The 18,657-nt window shown below is 40.3% G+C and overlaps 1 protein-coding gene across 1 annotated transcript in view; it reads left to right on the top strand.

Annotated features, from left to right (window-relative positions):
• Positions 1-836: 836 nt before the first annotated feature.
• The window catches only part of LOC119722966 (SET domain-containing protein 4-like), an 87,177-nt gene continuing 69,356 nt past the window's right edge, over positions 837-18,657 (top strand). Inside the window, exons 1-2 of the mRNA XM_038193396.1 lie at positions 837-885; positions 11,251-11,339. The gene's annotated coding sequence lies outside the window, so the exon portion shown is untranslated. The remainder of the gene's footprint in view (positions 886-11,250; positions 11,340-18,657) is intronic.

The raw sequence follows: 18,657 nt of genomic DNA, 5'->3' as shown, positions 1-18,657 counted from the left end.
TGAAATTATATGCAAGTTTTCTGCCTGAACTATTTTTGTTGAACCATGAAAGCTATACAAAAAAGGGCTGCAAAAAGTGACAAAAACTTGCCTTAATTATTATCGAAAATATTTGCGTCGATAATCTTAAAAATAATGGAAAATGCAGGTCGTGTATACCATTATACACAACGCTAGTCACGAAGGGAACTGGCTAACAATGTCCGCACATGGCGTCGTGTGAGCATACGTGATGCACTGTGTGTGGTGGGCGATGAACCTTGTTTTACAGTAGGAGATTTTGGGGAAACACACTGCATTATATCACTTCATATACCAGTAGTACTTCCTTGAAATAAATTCATGAACACGAGAAATACATACATACATGTAGACAAGAGAGATCAAGTTCTGTGTATTAGCGTGCAAAGATCTGTTTGATGAGCCCTTGCTTGGATTTATTTTTTGCGCTCCTTCGAGACAGTCGAGAAGCGCAGTAGGAGCGCCTGCGCGATCGTACTCCTTTAAACATGTTAAAATGAAGGACTGCCTTATATACAGGGCAATGCTGGTGTAGTGTGAATTTAGGACTCTTGAAATACTGACTCATTGGTAGCATTGTGCATGCCTAAGTGAAAATTGCGAACGTTCAAACAATAATAGGGACCAGATTTCACAGGAGTCCAAATTCATGTGACACCAGAAAAGTGTTTAAAACCAGCCAGCCGGTATTTTATCAACCGTTAAAGACCAGCCACGTGATGGGCTCTCAACCAATAGGAATTGGTAAACTGTCTTACATGTAGGTACTTAATAAATGATTCTTTGAAACCACATGAAAAACTTTAATCCTTTTCTCAAATCACAGGTACTGGAAGAGGACTTAAAGCAACTGTTAACATTCAGGTAGGACCAAGATTTAAACAACTTTTCTTATGAAGCTGTATTCCTCATCAATGCTTATCACTACAAAGGAATAAAAAATATTCTTTTTACATGTACCTTAAATTAGGTTTTTGACAGTTTATGCAATTTTACTAACTATGTAGGCAAGCAGATACATGTATACCATATATGGCGATGTAATTGTTTTGCAACAAAACTGGAAAAAATCATGTATGTCCTTAAAGAGTGCATGTAATGTAATTTTTTCAAAATTAGTAAGGGGCTGAGCTTAAGTTTGGTGAATGGCTTGACCTTCCTCCAACTGTTGCCTTTAACCCATTGCCATGATGTGGTTCCACCCAGTACGTGTGGTCTAGCGGTGGAGCACAGGATTCATGATCGTGAGGTTGTGGGTTCGAGCCCAGCAGTGGCCACGCGTGTTGTGCCCTTGAGTAAGGCGCTTTACCTCAATTACTCCTCTCAACCCAGGTGTTAAATGGGTACGGCATTATTCAATGCTGGGAAGGTAACAGACTCGCTGTGGAGGTGTGGCACTCCCCCACAGCAGCATATGAGTCTGGCCCAATTGCTAAAGGAAGAGAGATGGGCACTCCATTCCTGACAACACAGGTTTGTCCCCTTTTCAGAGTTGTAATGACTCGAGTCAATGACTGGACTCGAGTCCGACTCGAGTCACAATTTTTGGTGACTCGACTCGACTCGAGTCCCTAAGGGCAAATGACTCGACTCGACTCGACTCAAGTCACTGCGAGCAAATGACTCGACTCGACTCAAACCCCTCATCAGAATGACTCGACTCGACTCGATGAAGGCTAATGAGACTCGAGTCCCAAAAATAAAAGCAAAACTTTGCGAAAAATATTATTTTGCAATGACTTACGGCGGTGCCGGTTTTTGTTCATGTCACGTTAGAATGTTCGCGAATAATGTTTACATTATACATACGTGGTTTGATCAGTGTCCCCATTAGTTGAATGACGATCAGCTGGCACCCCCTTTTTATTTTCATTAAGAGACAAATGTGGTGTCACCATTTGTAGTAGCCCGAATGTAAAATTTAAAAAGCCAAAAAATGACTTTCTCTCTTGTGTTAATTTATTGTATAGGCTGAAATATTTGTGACTCGAATTGACTCGAGCTAAATACTTGACTCGACTCGACTACACACTGTGACTCGACTCGACTCGACTCGACCCGACTCGATCTTCTTGACGTAATGACTTGACTCGACTTACTTCTTTAAAATAACTCGACTCGACTCGAGTCACAAAAATCAGTGACTCGTTACAACTCTGCCCCTTTTACCCTTTACCCTTACCCAGTGAAATGTTTAGGGAGCTTCTCATAAAGGTCAAAATGCGTTTTGACCGGATCCAACACAGTTTGACCGATCGTTAGTTACGAGCAAAACATCAAGCTCTTCCACCTACTTTACATATCAATGCCTAACAAATGGCCCCATTGTTATTGAAATACGTTCATAACGCATTGACCGCGGTCATGTATACGGTGAACGTAGTCGGCTGCACAGAGCCATAACTGCCGACTGCGGCCACAGTGTTTACATTCCTTTGATGTCTGGAGACGTCTGCATTTTGACTGGATGATTTTTGACTTGCCGACTCTTGCAGAACTTCAACGCCGGTGTAAAATAACGGGTAGATTTGAACTCAGAAATTATGTTTCACAAGTAAATTAAAATACTAAATTTATATTGATTGTTGAATGAAACAATATCTTGCTTGAACGCTGTCGTGTTTATTTACCAAATTCCCTGGAGTTTGCTTAAATACCATTTCAGATTTAATACGGTCGGCAGCATAGTCAGACGAATTTCACTGTCCACATATAAAAGAACGTGCAACGGTTTGGAAAATCAGCGTACAGTAGATGTATGTACAAATGTATTGGTACAGACACGCTGGTACCCACTGTGATGTGTGTATCGATGTCGAGTAGCTGTACTGTTATTTTATCGCTGCACACGTGTGCAGAACGTGGCCATTTCTCATGTGGGGTACCGGGTATTCCCCGTAGTTTTGAAACCACGTGTCACTCGCTGTTGATTGTGGAAGGGGAGAAGTTTCTGTCGTTTCTTCTGCGTTAATTACACATGGTTGGCAAAAGTACTGCCATGATCCCATGACAGAACATAATAAATCAGAGGGTGATTGTTCCCTTTCCCCACCAAAATAAGTATCGTTCATTTTTTCTGAAATGGAAATCGCCCATTGTTTGTATGGGGAAAAAAAGAGTAGTATAATAATGTTTTGAAGCCCGATATACACTTTACTTTCCAAAATGTGTCGGCCTTTACGCATATTGTGGCCCATGCACATCATGTATTCTGATTTCCAGTGTGTGCCAATGTTTCCAATGATCATTTAGTGATGCAACATATTTTCAAATAAACTGCAAGCAAATAAAATAAACGTTTATACATGTAGTTTGAAGTTAACAAAAATTAAATTATTACTCCTCAAAATAATGACCGAAAACAATTACAAAAACGGTGTACGCAACCATGGTGCACTTTATTACATATTTGTTTGGTGACCGGCTGTGGGGAAAAAAAGCTTATACTGCAAGGTTGACAGAAGACATCTTGTCTAGAAGTTCTTGTCATGAAACCTGCCTGTCAACCAATCATCATGCATTTATACTGCCAAGTGGATCGACAAGTCCCGCCCAGATGTTCTTCATGAGAGCTCCTACCGGTAGCTATCCTGGTCGACGTTTAATACAAAACCAAAATAGAGTCCAATCATGTTGCTCAATGTCATCACAGAATCTCTATTGGCTGTGGTCCATTTTATCTATAAAGATATACATGTACATTGTATTTGTTGTTGGTCGGCTGTCAATCTTTGTCTCTAAACGTCTTTTTGAGTAAGAATATATTATTTGCAAATAGTGGGTGAACGTTATTCCACCATTGTATTTAAATGTGCATCAACTCGTATAATTTACCTCAAGAACCCCACACACGTTCTAAATAAATTTGATCTAAATTTGATGTGAATATTGTTTATTTTTCTTAGAGTCTGACGACAAATATTTAAACCACCCAGTATTTTATGTAGCACTGCAATATTCCCGAATACATTTATTTTCTGGGAGTAGCCCGCCTCTATTTGTAGATTCTTTCATGGACACAAAGTAAATTCTGATACGATGTACATTGGGTTCTCTCAGTTATGAAACATCTTGTGTTTGAAACCTCTGCATTTTATTTCCAAACATTTACTCTTTTCCATTAGACTTACGTAATGGTCTCATTTTTGATGTAGCTAATAAATTTATACAGGACCGCTTGCAAACTCTGCCTGGCTTTTCCCATAGGAGTTATTCCATGCATGCAAAAAACAACTTTGAAATTCCCCATCCGACTCGAACTATATTCATACGAGGCGAAAAGATCGATTGTTTACCAGGGTTTTGACCGTAGTAATTCCTTTTTGACTCATGTTTTGAAGAAAAAAAGCCAGGGATTTTTAATTGAATGGTGAGGCAGTTCTGGTCCTTTGAGAAAGACAGTGATCCAGATCAAATCGATACATTTTGTTTATGTGCAGCGTGATGTGCAATGTATCAGTTTCATTGATAGGAAAAAACAATCTCATTATGCAGTAACCAAAGCTACCATGATGCTAAATTTTGTGCAAAACTTTTGTTACCAGTGCTCAAAGACTGTTAAAGAAAACATTTACCAAACCATAGTCCAACCACTTTTGGAGTATGCCTCTTCCGCTTGGAACCCAGGAACCAAGAAAAACAGGGACATTCTTCAAAAAGTCCAACAAAGAGCAGCCAGGTTTGTGTGTGGCGACTTTAGAGCCAAATCCAGTGAGACCAAGATGCTCACTGACCTCAATTGGGATCCCATCGGAACCAGGCGACAGATGCAACGACTAGTTACACTCCACAAAATCTTAACCAGGACATCGACATTGACGCCAACTTATACCTCAGACAGAAAACTATCAGATCCAGGAGAACCCACAACAAGCAGTTTGAAGTCCACCATCATACATCTACCACCTTTATCCAGTCTTTTTTTCCTGAAGCCATTTTTCTTTGGAATGCCCAACCACATCAAACTGTCAACATCACTTCCTCTGCAGCCTTCAAAAGCTCCATCCAAAACCAACAAAAACATCACAGCCCCCGCTAGACATCCACTCTCCTCAACTTGCAGTTTAGTCCCTGGTGGACCGTTTAGGAGTTTGATCTACAATGTACAAGGTACAAGGTAAAAGTGTAGGGGCCGGACTAAAAGACACAATCCCACGATAAGCCACACCCACAAAGAAATTGGCTGCTTTACTGCATTTCGCAATGATCACATATCCATGGTACATTGAATGGAGACCAGTGTTGGAACTAACATGTGCATCATATCAGTTTCATTGATGGGAAAAGTGTAGGGGCCGGACTAAAATACACAATCCCAGGATTAGCCACACCCCACAACATGCACAAAGAAATTGGCTGGTATACTGCACTTTGTATTAAATAATCACGTATCCATGGTGCACATAGTTTTGTTGATAGGGAAAAGAAAGGGGCTGAACTACAAGTCACAATCCCGGAATATTTAAGACACACCCACAAAGATACTGGCTGGTATACTGCATGCTGTATAATGTCGCACACCCATGTACATTAAAATGGAGACCAGCATTGGAACTAACACATGCATCATAATAATGATCAGTTTCGATGATGGAAACGGGTAGGGGCCGAACTAAAAGACGTCATCCCAAGATATGCATGTAATAAGACACACCCACAAAGATATTGGCTGGAGTACTGCACTTCATATTGATCACAGATCCGTACGTGGTTCAATAAATGGATGCTTTACACGTACAACGCAACGGGCTGCCGAGGAAAAAGAATAAAAATGAAGTGAAGCAGACCAAGATATTCGTATCATCGCACTCGCAAAGCTAAAGTCAATGGATTTGATACACGTCATAATAAGAACCAGTTCTGACAAGGTATGTTTTTTACACGCACAAAAAAAGTTCATTGTAAGATAAGTTTTGATGTAAAATTTGCTATTATTTTTACATGTCGATATACATGTATAAGCCCATCCTAACTCACATTTGCAAACCTCCGTGGTTCGTGACATCCTTCAACCATTGACAATAACAATCAACCCGGTCAACGCGTTCTGGACGGATAATAATGCATAATTCATGACTTCATTAACATAACAACTGCGCACTTTCCATGCTGCCTCATTAATTTGCTTTCGCATGAGTGATTTCGCTGCAGTGAAAACGCGTTTTGTACGGTCGTTAGCAACTTGGAAAGAACACGGCAACCGGAACGGTCAAAACATGGCGATCTTTATGAGAAGCAGCCTTATGTAGTGTTGTGTGGCATGATTATTTGATACATTTCTAAAAGCTTGGTTTTCGTTTTTTGCCTTGCGCTGTATCAATCGTTTTCTTTCAAAAATACAACAAACGAAACAAAATTTGACCACGATTTGTTATTAGTTTACCACATAATTTAAAGAAAATGTGATTGTGTGACAGCACTGCATAGCCAAATTTCATTATTGAATGGCTTCCCCGCTTACCAGACCTCACACCATGTGACTTCTTTTTGTGGGGTCATCTGAAGAGTAAGGTGTTCGTCACCCCACCGCAGAGCATTCAAGATCTGAGAGACAGAATTCACCTGGAAGTGGATTCTTTGAGGGAGGATCCTGCTGCTGTAAGGCGAGCAGTTAATGCCATGCAGAGAAGGTGCGCGCTTTGCTTGGAGAGAGGAGGTGGACACGTGGAGGGACGTGAAGCGTGAGGGGGAAGCCATTCAAGAAACAAGAATCCGTGTATTCATAGTATTTATTTTCCTTCAGATCTTGTGTTCTTTGTCTTAAATATTCTAAGGCACAGTGTGTCAATTTGGGGTTTTTTTACTTGAAAAGTTTTTGATTATGTTTGAAAACGAGAAATTCATGACAAACAATAAAATTCAGTTTTGAAACCAACCCGACTTATTTTTTTGGTTTCTTTTAATGCACTCGAGGAGTCTTCTTGAATACTTATTCTCATGCACACCATGCCTATTTAATATGTTTGACATAAAAGTGAACCAATTTTGCATCAAAATCACATGACAATGGCGCTCAGTGATGCATGACCCTGGAAATGTAAACAAGATATCATTGAAAAGCATAAAAATTATGCTTTCAGATGATACCAGTTTTATAGCCAGTAAACATTTAGTCTGTCCGTACTCGTTCTTCAAAGTTGGGTTTCCTTTTTATTGAAACACCATGTATATACACAGTTATCTTAGATTATTGGTAACTCGCGGCCAGCCTGCCTGGGTCAGTCCTTTGGTTAGGTCGCCCTACTGGCCCTTCTCTTGACTGCCCTGTTTCTAACGACATGGTGATTTGTGTCTCTTCTGGATTCCACTCCATGCCTTTACCAATGGGGGTCGCAAGTATGGAAGAGGGCAGCCTACTTGCCCATGGCTGTGAGGCCAGCACCCTCCAGCCATTGGATTTCTAAACCCGCTACAGACTCTACAGCTATACTTCGACAATCTCAACGACCTACGCCTGGGCAGTGTTTTCGCACCAATGACGGGCCATGGGTAAATCCGAAAGAACCCCATGGTCCTGACTTTTCCAGACATGCCCGTAACTCTTTCAAGCAGCTTAAATTAGCAGGTTGGAATGTAAGAACCATGTCCAATTCTGGTTCTTCTACTCAGCAGGCACCAGAACGCCGTTCCGCTCTAGTAGCAGCTGAGCTACATGTAATTCGTCTGAACATTGATATTGCCTGCCTCAGTGAATGCCGTATTCCCGGCGAAGGAGAGTTCACTGACAGCAATTACACTTTCTTCTATTCAGGAAGGAACATTGATCTCCCCAAACTAGAGGGAGTCCCCATTGTTCTGAAAAGCTGTCTCTATCCATCTGTAGTCAGCTGGACAGGAATAAACAAGGAGATTGTTGGACTCGCAAGACTGGTTTGATGAAAATAACGATGCGATTGCTATCCTATTGAAGCAAAAGCATGACAAATTTCAGTCACTCCTTCGAAACGACAACATCACAACGTTATGCCCAGGCCAGGAGCATATGTTAACAGGAACTCTGCCGTCTACAAAATCAATGTTGGCTGGCCTGTGCCAAAGAAATAGATCAGCATGCACAAAGGCACGACCCAAAGAGCTTCTTCGAAGCAGTCAAATTTGGCTCTCAGTGCCGTTCTACAGGCATACTTCCTATTAACAACGTGGACGGCAACCGCGTCTACAACAAGGATTCCATAGTAAACTGCTGGAGAGAGCACTTCAGTGCGCTGCTAAACCAGCCCTGCACTACAGATCCATCAGTTCTGGAAGACATCCCCTAAGAGGACTCCCAAACTGAGCCCAAGGCTGAACCCTCCACAGCCGAAGTAGCCAAGGCTTTGAAACAACTTGCCCAAAACAAAGCCCCAGGTCCGGACTGTATTCCTGCAGAAGTTCTAACAGTAGGAGGTTGCCCTTCGCTGAAGGAGCTCCACAAACTACTCCTGTCAATTTGGAAAGAAGAGAGAGAGTTCCGCAAGAGTTCAAGGACGGCAACATCATGGCCCTCTTTAAGAAAGGCTGCCGCTTTACCCGTGGAAACTACAGAGGTATTACCCTTCTTGCCATCACCGGGAAACTCTATGCTCGAGTCATTCTCAACAGGATCTGTTCCCAGATCCAGCACTTCCTCCCAGAATTACAGTGCAGTTTCCGTAGCAGCCGCTCTACCATTGACATGATGTTTGTCATACGTCAGCTACTTGAAAAATGCCATGAGCAACACTACAAGCTTCTTCTGGTTTTCATAGTCCTTGTCAAAGCCTTTGACTCAGTAAACCGAGACTTGGTATCCATGGGTATACTAGGCCATCCTTCTGAAGATTGGTATCCCAACCAAAGTAGTGAACATCATAAAAAGGTATGAGGGGCCGTGTATCAATCTGCAACGAGCTCTCCGACCCCTGTGAGGTGAACTCCGGCCTAAGACAAGGATGCATCTTAGTGCCATCCCTCTTTGTCTTGTTCTTCTCATTTGTGTTGCGACATGCCCACAAGTCTATGCCCAATTTGGGCATCAATCTTCGTTTCAAGCTCGAGGGCAAATTATTCCACCTGTGTCGACTTAAAACTAAATCAACCAAGACAACCAGGCTAGATGACTTCCTCTATGTGGACGACGCTGCCATTGCAACCTCAACAGGTGACTCCCTCCAGATTGCAGTTTCATCTCTCAATACATCATGCAAGGACTGGGGGCTCTCCATTAGCAAGACCAAGACAGAGGTGATGCACCTGTTATGCGATGAACCACCCCCGATCCAACTTGATGACTTCGTCCCAAAGATCTCTCATGAGTTTACATACCTTGGGGCATCCTATCAGACACTGCCAGCTTGGAATCGGAAATTAGAAGAAGAAGAATCTCACGTGCGGCTGCCACCTTCAACTCCCTAAATTCAAGATGCTGGAGGAGACAGGGCTTAACCACCTCAACCAAGGTTACAGTCTAAAAGGCCATAGATGGCCATGGGCGTCGCCAGGATTTTTTCTAGAGGGGGGCAAAAAAAATTTTGCCAAAAAATGCTTGTATTTCTTAACAAATTCTCGATTTATCAGATTTAGAGGGGGGCAGGGACATTTTGCCCCCCCCCCCCCAACTCATTAAATTTACACCACTTTGTCTTCGCGCCTCTTTTTTTTTTCTTTTTCTTTCTTTCTTTTTTCTTCCTTTTTTTTTTTTTTTTTTTTTTGCTTTTCCAGAGGGGGGCAAGTGCCCCCCCTTGCCCCCCCCTCGCGACACCCATGTAGATGGCAGCGAAACCTGGGCTACTTTGACCTCCTACATGTATATCCACCGGTTGGAGATGTTCCATCAACACTCCCTACGGCAAAATGTGGGTATCAAGTGGTGGCACTGCATCACCAACACAGATGTCCCCCTGCATGCAGGCGGCACAACCATTCAGACCATGGTGCGTAACAGCCGACTGAGATGGCTAGGCCATGCATGTAGGATGAGTATCCCCAAGCAGGTCCTATTTGGAGAGCTAACCCAAGGAATCAGAAGCGTGGAAAGACCAAAAAAGCAATGGAAGGACTGTGTGAAGGGTACTCCCACAGTTTATCATTTCATTTCATGCAGCAATTTATAGATCTGAAAATAGATAATTAAATATTACATCAAGATGACGTCACCATATCACATGATGTACATTTCAATGTCCAAAATGCAGGTTAATACAGAATCAGATTAACCTTCCGATGTGCCACTGTACTATTTTTCATAGTCGTTTCGCTGTAAAAAAGCAATTACTTTTTCATCCTGTGTTAAAAAAAACTCATATTACATGTTTTACTAGTTCAAAGCAAGCCAAATAACATGGTAAGTGCCGCTTGAACCCTGGTTGCGAACCGGTGACCCAGCTTTTTGCAAAGCAAAGTGCTGCCCCAAGAGTCTCCCATCACTTTGTATATATAAAGGGGCCTTTGAGGTCTGGGTTTTACCGCCAGACCTACCCAAGCAATCAATAGACATCGATGGCCAAATAAACAATCGACATGCTAGGATCGGAATAATTATATTCAGACACTATGGGAAAGTACTGTGTTGACATATAAAGCCATAAAACCGAACAGCATTGGGGTTATTACACGAAATACAAGCGACTACGAAAAATAGTACGGACGCACGTTCGTGTAAAAACAGTACAAGTGGCACATCGGAAGGTTAAAAAAGTTGGTAATGGTACAGACTGTGTCACGTTATTGTGAAATTTGAAGTGACATCATGTCATTTTTGGTCCATTTTTTATTATTTGCATTTTGAAAATTCTTATCAAGATAATATAGACAATGATTAATGCTCATATCTCAATTTCTTTTGTAATAGCATTCCTAATGCATACAGATCAGTACAGAATTGAGTACAAATTGTGACTTAGAGACGTCCTAAAAATGTATCTTTATTATGTCATTAAAAAACATAATGCAAAGTCAAATTAAAATAAAAACTTAGTGAGTGTAATAAATATATTTGTGTAAATTGACATACATGTGATGACTCAGTATACTGGCAACTTTTTTTAAATGTTTGATTTTTATTTGTTTCCCCTAGGATATCTATCGGTATGGATCAACATCCTGGCATTTTCTTTTTAATAATGTTTTGTGAAACAAATCAACTAAAAAAGAAAATGGATAAACCAGAACAATTTTAGTAGGTTATCGGGTTGAGCCCTATCGACCTACTAGTATTTGTCAGTGAACTTGAATTGTTTTATTTTTGTTTCCAAAATTGATCTTTGAATGCAGCCAGGTGATACATTATTGTGTATACCCAGTCAACTGTTGATTACTGCAACTTCTGTGCTACAAAGTGAGCTTGGACCATTAATAAGGAGGTGTGTATATTTGTCTTTACTTTCACAGAGCATCAGGATCAGTGCTAAATTTATGTTGTGCACAACGATGTAAAACAGACACAATTTTTCAGTATGAAGAAAGTAAACCCCCCCCCCCCAAAAAAAATAAACTTTTGTTATATTTGTGTGAAATTGCTTGCTTTATCAGCATGTCAACTAAAGCAAATTTACATTGTTTAATTATTTGGAAGAGGTTTTACCCCCAAAAATTACAAATACAAACTTGAAAACTAGATGGCTGTTTCTGCATTTTATGATTGCATGTTTATGCCATGTTGTAGACTGATAGTCAGGTGGCATATGGTCGGAATCGTGACCGACTGGTCCAAAGCACCAAACTTGGCAGATAGATTCTTATAGACCTAGAGAAGATATTTAGAAGGGTGACACCTGAAATTCTTTTGGGAAGGGTGCCTAATTTGCATAAATCGTTAATCCCTGCCGTGTAATATATTTATTCCCATATTTGGGTATACTTTTATTTGTTAATTTTTTTGAAAAGTGTATTTTGGTGATTCTACTTGCATATTCTTACTTCAATAACATTTTGTAAAACATATAAGTGACTGAATAATTAGGAGGACATAGTAAAGAACCAAAATTGCTACTATTTTACCCTAAAGTTACGCGCATTTACCTTTTCCTCAGATATCATCAACTAGTCTCACCAAACGTGGGTATTGATGAGCTTCAAATTCACAAAGTTACTTACTGGCATAGTTACTTTAACAAAAATAAGTGGGAAATCATGTGAAAATTGATAACATCTTGATGTTTAGCCAAAAAGACCAAAAAAAGGGAGAAAATGTGGTATCCGTAAATTGGGCTAGTACGGGAAGGGTAACGTGGGGACTTGAAGAAGTTCAACGAAATCCCCCCAAATAAGAGATCATTGTTGTTTACAATAATTTTGTTTAGGCCAAAACGTTTTCTCAACAATAATGTTGGGAATTTCCTTGAACTTGTTCCAGTCTCCCATGTTGGGCAACCCTTCACCTATTTGTTAGCCTAATTTATGGACACCTCGTTTTTTCCCAGTTTTTGTTTTCTGGGCTAAATATCACAATGTTATCATTGTTCACATGATTTTGCATAAGGTTTTAATAGGGTAACTGTACTAGTAAGCTACTTGGTAAATTTGAAGTTCATCAATGCTGATGTTTGGCAAGACTAATTGATGATATCTGGAGACAAGGTAAATGCGCGCAATTTTAGGGCATAATAGTAGCCATTTTGGATCGTTACTATGTCCTCATAATTATTCAGTCACTTATATGCTTTGGAAAATGTCATTTAACCCTTACCCTACTAGACCCTCCAACGCATGCCATTATGTGCCTCAAGAAAATCTCCTATGTTTTTTGCACGGCCCTCCAATATCTGCCATGTCATTTCAAGGGTAACTGGACAGGCACTCCAATACATGCCACAGAGAACAATGAGAGTCCTCTGAAAACAAAGTGAGTGCCCCCAGCTGGTCAGTATCAGGCACCCTCCAGGGCCTCCAACTCCTGCCAATTGGAGCCTTCACTGTTAAGACAAACTATCTGCCAATAAACTGCAGCTGGAGGGCATTGGCATAACCAACTGACATGCAGTAAACTACCCTCAGAGAGTAAGGGTTAAATTAAGTAAAGAAATGTAAGTAGAATCCCTAAAATACATATTTCAAAAAAATAAAAAAATAGAAATATACCCAAATATGGGAATAAATATATTACACGACCGGGATTAACGATTTATGCAAATTAGGCACCCTTCCCAAAAGAATTTTTAGGTGTCACCCCTTCTAAATATCTTCTCTAGGGCTATAAGAATCTATCTGCCAAGTTTGATGCTTTGGACCAGTCGGTCACGATCTTGACGAAAATTAGATCTAAGCCACCTGACTATGATATGTGCAGGGGAAAGTTTCAGAGTGATCAGATGTGTAGTGCTGAAGATGGCACCCCTAATGCCCCTAGAACTGTATATGATATGCCAATGTTTGCCATAATTTCTTCTCAGTGTTACAGTTGAGTACTTTTTGCTGACTACCGAGTACTGCCGAGTACCTAGGTTGCTGAGTATGAGTACGAGTATGAGTACATGTGCTTCCGAGTACAAGAACAGGTCTCCGAGTACGAGTACTTGAATGCCTGAGTACGAGTACGAGTACTTCCGAGTACGAGTACTTGTATTGTATTTCCGAATACGACACGTGCTTGAACTTAAAATTAAGCCTAACATTATGTGTTCTGTTAATCACTTGTGATAAAAACTAGGGTTCGTCTTTGTAAGCTTTTTCAATTATTGAAATTATTATTATTTTTTATGCCCCGCGGCGAAGCCGAAGGGGCATACTGTTTCCGCCTTGTCCTTCCGTGGGTGGGTGGGTGGGTGGGTGGGTGGGGTGGGTGTGTGGGTGAGTTTGTCTTGCATTCCCTATGTGGACTTGTGAACAAAAGATGTCCACATAATGCAGGTTGTTTTGCCCTTTCTGGAAAACAGGTTTAGAGGCATTTTTGGGTTAGGTTTATATGTAGCAGAATGAAGAAACACTATAGGGAATCATAGGAAAAAAAATTGGGTTAAAAGAGTTTCCACAGTTTAAGTAAAGTTATTATTTGTACCGAGTTTTCTTAACTACACGAAAACAAAGGAATGTCCACACAAGGTATGTAACGTAAACCGGTGTGTGTGGGTGTATGTGTGTGTGTGTCCGGACAAATCTTGTCAGCGCGATAACTTGAGAAATACTTAACATATGAACTTCAAATTTGGTTTGTGTATTGTTCTTGGTAATCCTAAGAACCCTTTTGCATTTGGGGCCGAAAGGTCAAGGGTCAAGGTCACAGTGACTAAAACAAAAGAAATTTTGTCAGCGCGATAACTTGAGAAATACTTAACATATGAACTTCAAATTTGGTTTGTGTATTGTTCTTGGTAATCCTAAGAACCCTTTTGCATTTGGGGCCGAAAGGTCAAGGGTCAAGGTCACAGTGACTAAAACAAAAGAAATTTTGTCAGCGCGATAACTTGAGAAATACTTTACATATGAACTTCAAATTTGGTTTGTGTATTGTTCTTGGTAATCCTAAGAAGCCTATTGCATTTGGGGCCGAAAGGTCAAGGGTCAAGGTCACAGTGGCTAAAACAAAAGAAATTTTGTCAGCGCGATAACTTGAGAAATACTTAACATATGAACTTCAAATTTGGTTTGTGTATTGTTCTTGGTAATCCTAAGAACCCTTTTGCATTTGGGGCCGAAAGGTCAAGGGTCAAGGTCACAGTGACTAAAACAAAAGAAATTTTGTCAGCGCGATAACTTGAGAAATACTTTACATATGAACTTCAAATTTGGTTCGTGTATTCTTGGTAATCCTAAGAACCCTTTTGCATTTGGGGCCGAAAGGTCAAGGGTCAAGGTCACAGTGACTAAAACAAAAGAAATTTTGTCAGCGCGATAACTTGAGAAATACTTTACATATGAACTTCAAATTTGGTTTGTGTATTGTTCTTGGTAATCCTAAGAAGCCTATTGCATTTGGGGCCGAAAGGTCAAGGGTCAAGGTCACAGTGGCTAAAACAAAAGAAATGTCAGCGCGATAACTTGAGAAATTCTTTACATGTGAACTTCGAATTTGGTTTGTGGATCGTTCTTGGTAATCCTAAGAGGCGTATCGCATTGGGAGTGGAAAGGTCAAGGGTCAAGGTCACAGTGGCTAAAACAATAGAAATCGTGTATTTATTCTGAGATCATAGGGATTAGGGATTAATTCATATAAAACCTACAGAAGACACTAATGCTGTCAATGAACGTTCCATGTGACCAAGGTACATGTAAGTTGATGTTAAAAGAGTGGTGTTATGTCATGGAAACAGTCACGGTTGCGGGGCATTTGTGTTTGTAAACACACCTGACTTGTTATTATTAACTTAAAAGAATCCCTCCAGAGAAACAATCATCACCAATTGCTACGAAAAGTCAAAGTTCAATTACACATGGAGACACTTAAACCCGGAAGTAATATTAGCGCCCTCTCTTGCCCGATTCCAGCAAATGCAAAACGAAAGCATTTGCTTGAAGAAAATGTCAATTGGCACGAATGTGCACTATAGTTAACTGAAATAATTACACTTTCAAAGAAGACCTTCAGAAACAATAATACCCAACTGCTCTAAAAAGTCAACTACAAAAAGTAAAGTTCCACATCTAAGGATCAGGAGTCACTAAAATCCAGAAGTAATACATGTATTGGCTCCCTCTCTTGCCCGATTCCAGCAAATGCAAAATGAAAGCAAAATGTCACTTGGCACGATTTGTGCGAGTGACCTACTTGCCTGATTCTTCTCAGCGATTCTTCTCAGCGATGATGCCTTTTCCTCGGGATTCAGGTCCTGAAATATTAAACAATATTCCCTTAAAGGTATTTTATTTATTTCATTTATTCATCACCATCAGTTAAATATTTAATATACATTAATAACGGACGTTCATACCAACAAATGACCATCTTTTCATGTCTTCGGACGTGCGTTACACGATTAAAACACGCGCGCACAATGTACCGTACCTTGTGCACAACGAATGGGGAAAACTGCGCTCCGGTTTTAGCGAGGTTCCGGCTATAACGACAGTATTGTGAAAGTCCATCGGACCTCGTTATAACGGGAGTCGACTATACCTATTGCCTAACAAACCTAATACAAAAAGAATTTCGAATTTAACATATTGGGTTCGTGAGATATGGTTTAAAGTTCCAAAACCTCAAAAATCTATATAAAATCACACGATGATGTCATGATGACATCACCTCAATATTTATTTGTAACACATCCCGACCTACTCCGGTACCAAGTTTCAACCCAATCTGACTTACTGTTCCTGAGATATAGGGGCTTAAAATATACTAGTTAACGATGACGTCACATGTCTAATGATGACGTCATCGTAACAATACTTGACAGTGCTCATTATTTTATTGTGGTTTTCATCTGTACCAAGTATGAAAACAATCGGATTAATAAAAGTGTAAAATTTTGTAAGTAGAATAAAATTGGCAATATTAAAAAAATTGTAAAAAATCTACCGATGACGTCATCGTGGCGTCATTCAAGATTTTGTGAACTAGTGTTATTATCTACCCACCCTCCAAGTTTCATGACAATCGGATATTCCCTTATATGTGTTCCATTTTCATGACGTCACATTTTTCAAAATTGTGTACATATCCCTGTTGCCTAACAAACCTAATACAAAAAGAATTTCGAATTTAACATATTGGGTTCGTGAGATATGGCTTAAAGGTCCAAAACTTCAAAAATCTATATAAAATCACACAATGACGTCATGATGACGTCACCTCAATTTTCGTCTATAACACATCCCGGTCTACCTACCGTACATACTGAGTTTCAACCCAATCGGACTTACGGTTCTCTAGATATAGGGTCTTCAAGTTTGCACAAAGAAGATGATGTCACGTGACCCATGATGACGTCATCGTGACGTCACTCTTCGGGACACAATGTCACAATAGGGTCTTTACATGGGACAAGTTTCATTAGAATACAAGTTTTTTTTAGGTCCAAGATGCCGCGGTGAATAAACGTGTACAAAGTCTATGGGATTTGGGATAGGAACAAGAGGGGAAAAAAGAAGAAAAACTAGAGCTGTATATCTGTTTGAAAACAGAACACAGGGCTTTTTCGCATTTTACAAATGTTTATGTTTTGTTGGTCCTTTTGCAGTCACTTGTTAGAGTGCTTCATGCAATTGTTCAAAATGCTTAGAATAATTCCGAAAATATAATTTCATCACATGACGCCACATGCCCTGCGATGACGTCATCTTGACAATACTTGTCAATGCACATTTTGTCATTGTGGTCTGGGTTGTACCAAGTCAATCCGATGAAAGAAAGTGTTAAATTTTGGAGGCAGAATAAAATTGCAAATATTAGAAAAATCATAAAAAATGAACCGATGACGTCATCGTGACCGATCCCGGTCTCAAATCAGAGAAGACATCGCTCAAAAATGCATCGCAATTGCGGATCAACCTCTCAGGTTATTTTCTTTCGCGGGGATCCCTCTCTCTTTCATCACATGACTACGGCACTTATTTACATTACAAATACTTTCTAAGACACACACGCAAAAAACCCCAAAAGTTTCTATGGCTTTATTCATCAACTTATAAATATTCATATACATGGTTCGCTGAATCTTTCAGCGTACAGGCTATATACAATTGTATGCGCACGTAGGTATTGTTATCTACGTACGCCGTTATACACAAACACTGAAAGTGGAAACGCAAGAAAAACCAACGAATAGCCATACTTACCTGACCTTGCGCGACGGAAAAGGAAAGGAAAGTAAAAGTAAGAAAAGGAATTACTTGAAAATAAGGGGAAAAAGATAGAATTTGGCATCAACTGTGACAGACTCGAGAAATGTGACTCGGAGTCGGACTTGGACTCAATGTTTCGTGACTCGAATACAAGTCTGGCTTATACGCCGAGCCTTGAAGAATAAAAATAGGATTCACATGTGTATTTAATGTACTGGTACAAGAAGAGATGTGCTGCTGAAATGAATTATCAATTAAGAAAGTCATTAACAAACCGAAACCACGTCCCACATAAAGGTACCGAGCGGTAAAAAGTACGGTGAAAGTTGTCTTTGACGCTTGCGACCAGCCGTACGTGATACTAGTGCAGCATGCGATATGCCATGCAGCATGCTTTCCCCCAGCGGACCACATCATTTGTGGTAATAAAGGGGTGTACCTTCTTGGGAACAATAATGACCAATATTTCCGCTGTTATAAAAAAAAGAAAAAAGAAGACTAAAATTTGTATGGTGTGCGAAACATTTTTATGCCCCGCGGCGAAGCCGAAGGGGCATACTGTTTCCGCCTTGTCCTTCCGTGGGTGGGTATGGGTGTGTGTGTGTGTTCCTGTATTGTATTACGCTTGAGGACAGACAACAACAGGAGCACAAAGGGGCCATTCATCCTCGAACGACGGTGCCTATTGTCCTCGAATGTCGGTTTGTGCACTAAGTCTATGGGAAGGTTTAGATCAGGGAACAAAGGAAAACACAAAGCCAATCCTCAGAAGCATAGCAAAAAACGACTGTGTGGGGGTGTGTGTGTGTGTCCGGACAAATCTTGTCAGCTCGATAACTTGAGAAAAACTTAACATATGAAATTCAAATTTGGTTTGTGGATTGTCCTTGGCAATCCTAAGAAGCCTATTGCATTTGGGGCCAAAAGTTCATGGGTCAAGGTCACAGTGGCTAAAACAAA

Source organism: Patiria miniata, unplaced genomic scaffold (genome assembly GCF_015706575.1).
Source record: "Patiria miniata isolate m_02_andy unplaced genomic scaffold, ASM1570657v1 HiC_scaffold_16, whole genome shotgun sequence".
Taxonomy (NCBI): domain Eukaryota; kingdom Metazoa; phylum Echinodermata; class Asteroidea; order Valvatida; family Asterinidae; genus Patiria; species Patiria miniata.
Note: the sequence above shows the minus strand (reverse complement) of the source record. Positions and strands in the feature narration are given on the sequence as shown.